The sequence below is a fragment of the Lepidochelys olivacea genome (assembly GCF_965140295.1).
Source record: "Lepidochelys olivacea isolate rLepOli2 genome assembly, chromosome: 3".
In the NCBI taxonomy this organism is placed as follows: domain Eukaryota; kingdom Metazoa; phylum Chordata; order Testudines; family Cheloniidae; genus Lepidochelys; species Lepidochelys olivacea.
The window spans coordinates 172,943,808-172,947,665 of NC_140413.1; positions in this window are offsets into that span (position 1 = coordinate 172,943,808).

The following is a 3,858-nucleotide window of genomic DNA, read 5'->3' on the forward strand; positions in this document are numbered from 1 at the left end:
GGTCATCAGTGATCATTGCCAAGAGTGAGACTCATAGGAGGGGGCGGAGGGGAAATCAGGCCTTCTTGGCAGCTGACTCACAGCTCTGAATCTCATTTCTACAAACCATCAGTCTGGAAAAGGGTTCTCTGTATGTTTAAAGTGAGAAGTACAACCCTCCTGTTTTCCAATCATTTTCCCTCAGTAACTGCATAAGAATAGCTCGGTTTCCCTTCCCTGAAGATAGAAGAAGAAAAGGGGAAAAGGAGGTAAAGAGAAAGGACCCAAGAGCCCCTCCAGCAAAGTAAACATGGAAGGGACAGAGAATACAGTCCCTCAAATTGCTGCTCTGTTAAAGTAACTTTTGTTAGCTCTCAGATACCATGGTGATGGCAGATTAACCAGACAGGGAACATTGGCATCTGTGAAAAGCAGAATAGAAGTGTTTGCCATGAAAACAGAAAGTTAAAGAGTTACAAAATACAGATAAGTTTTAGCTTGTTTTCTGTGTAGTACACATACCACCCAGCCAATACTGTACAATGGCAGAATTTTTTAAATATTTGCTTTTACTATTGCATTCCCATGGATCACATTCTATTAATGACATCCAGAAGGGCGCAGTGGGGCTGCGTGCATGTACAATACATAAGGGCAGTATATGGTAAAGGCAATGGGCTAAATTCTTCCCGGATGTAATCATGACCATCAGAGCTGACTTCAATGGCGTTTAGCCTCATGAACTCCACTCCCACAAACCTAAAAAGCATTCTGCCTGTTGGGCTCAGATTGCAGCTTTTCTAAAAGCAGATGGAAGAAAAAGTAAAAAGAGGAACAAACCAAAGCAGGATTGTGAAATGATACATGCTGCAAAAGCCACTGATTTAAAAACAAATAAATAAAAGTTCAATAGACATGTCCACCAGGATAAAGCTCCAAAGTTTAGAGAATTCCCCTGGTTGCTTGGACTGCATATGATTTCAAAAAGGCGTTGTGAAATCCTCCAGCTATTCACTCCAGCTGAGCCTGCTTAATTAGAATTCCTAAGCACTTAGGCATATTTCCTTAACAGCTAATGGCACAAATAATCACTTCAGGAGACAGTGAAATATACAACATTGACTTTATTTCCTTCAGTTTTATAAAAACAGTCATAGCAAGGCTCCCCCACAGTTTTGTGGCTGAATCAAAACCACAGCCCAAAGTTTTAGCAGTCAGACACGCTTGCAAAGTCCCTGCTCCCCAGAACTTCTTCAAGTGAACAGACATCCAAAGACATTTCATGCACCATGGCAATGTTGAATTGGAGCATCATTAATTCCTTAGCAAAAGGCTGTGGGAAGCATATTAAAATGATGGAGAGCTTCATTTATTAATCTGTGATGAAAACCAGGCTTCTGTTGGGGGTTTGGCGGGGGGACAGGGGGAGGGAGAAGATAGGCTTGTCTGTTTAATGCTTGGCTCAGATTTTTAAAAAAGAAAGAAAGAAAGAAAGAAAAAGGCAGCTGAGTGCAGTGCTTCTGGCTGTGTCTTTCTGTATGTTCCCGGTCGCCAGCATTCACAAAGACAGAGTTATGTAATGCTCTCCTATCAGGAATCCGAGTTCAAAAACATTTCATGAAGTCTCATGCTGTTCTTGCCCAAGCAATTGTTTCAGATAATGAAAAGGCTGTATCAGCGCAATTCAGCTGTCACAGTCCTCTGCATGCAACAGCAGCGCTATGCGCTCTTGCTCACTCACTGACTCTCTCTCTGCGCCTTATGACAATCTCTGTTCACTCCCTGGGGGAAAAAAATCTCTCTCCCACACCACTTCATTGGTTCTCTCTGTGGAACAAAAAAAGGACAGGTCCAGGTGTGTTCTTCTTTTTTTATTCTAGTGCTCCTTCTGCTCTTTTGAAACGGGCTCTTCTCTTTGCTAGTTGTTTTTAATGTCCGCATTTCTTTGCTGTGTGCCTGAATCTTGATGCACACTGGAAACCAGCAAAAGAAAAGCTGGATGTACAGTGAATAGCACATTCATTGCCAAGAGCATCAAAAAGAGAGAGTTTTCTCATCTCGCTTTCAAATTAAGCTGTTCCCAGAAACATGCTAATTTCCAGTGGAATCATTTGAGGTACATTTTGTAAGCTGTAGCTCTCGAAAGCTTATGCTCAAATAAATTTGTTAGTCTCTAAGGGTGCCACAAGTCCTCATTTTCAGAAAGATGCACCACAATTTCATGCAAACAAGAAATTGTGAACCTACTTGTTGAGCATGGAATTTCACATGCAGGGTACTGTGCTACTTTCAAAAGGTGAGACTCAAGATGATAAAAATCAATTAAGTGATTAGGCAAGAGTCTAATTTAGAAGACACCTAAATGAGAGTGCAAAAATAAGTGGGTGGAACAAAGACATGGCCATATATTTAAACCTGTATTCAGTATATTTATGCACCTAACTGGGCACCTAATGTTAACCAATATATTTCCACATGCAAATAATTCCAATTTGCCTAAAAGCATTCTAACTGTAATATTTTGTTCCCTCTTTTCTACCAATCAAATTACTGTGAGATTGGTTTGATTTCTAAAGATCTTTTATTATTCCTTTAAATTTCTTTCTTTAAATTTTACAAAGTTAAAGAAACACAGATGAAATATAAAACATAACACTAATGTAAAACAGTGCAGTTGAACATCCCATAAGATAGCTTGGTCAGTATCAACTTGCCCTAGTAGCTACTATTACAGACAGTAAAGAACAATGCAAATTATTAGTCTTTAACAATATATGTCTGGTATAACACTTGACTCTCATCTATCAGATTTCATTCAACAATCACAAAATATTTTTCAAGAACTAAGTTGTTAGACCTTGCAAAATTCCTGTGAGGTGGATTCATATAGATATACACACACCCATTTTACAGATGAGAAGTCAATGCACAAAGAGGTTGAGTGATTTTCACAAGATCAAGCACCAAGCCAGTGTAAGACCCAGGATTAGTACCCAAGAGCCATGGCTCCCAGTCCCGTGCTCTAAACACTATGCTCCTTTTTTAATTATCTGTGTATTGACCCGCTGGCATACATGTTTAGCTAACAAATACCTTATTCTTTAGAATGAGCAACGCAAATTTAGTTTATATCACACTGTCCAAGTAAATATGAAAATGATGACAAATTATCATTGCAAGACTGAGGGCTTGATCCAAAGCCTTTGGAAGTCAACGGAAAGACTCCCAATAGGCTTTGGATCAGACCTGGAGCAAGAAGATCAAGGGAAAATATGTTTTGTATTACAGAAATTTATGTGGTACTTGAACAGTACAGTGATATGACAGATAGATCAGAGAGAGCACCCTGTATAAATTCCAATGGGTTTTCATCATGTTTCATCATATGTATTGAAAAAAATGAAATGAAGAGAGAAAAAGTAAATGTTACTCTGCTAAAAGACATATGGGGTTTTTTTTTAGTATTTTTTCAAAATCGATAAATATCTGTAAGGACTTAAAAAGAAATTAGGAGGGAAAAAAACCTGTTAACTTAAGGTAATTATATTTTTCGTTCCAGCATAATTAAAAATAGGCTTTCATCTGCTACTAGTTTCCATTGTGGATACCAAAGGTGTTTCTTTGAATGAAGGGAAGAAAGGTGTCAGACACCATTTACATTTAGCACAATCCTGAATTCCTTACTCATGCAAAACTCTAATGGACTTTAGTCCCATTAACTCCCAAGCTAACAGTCTCATTCCTTTGAATCACTCTTCATCTGAAAAAAAAACCTTTGTGCTAATATATAGCACGATATGAAAGATTTTTTTATTATTACTACTACTGAGAATTAAGGAAGGGTAAACTTTAGCCCAAACAACTATCAACACTTTGAAT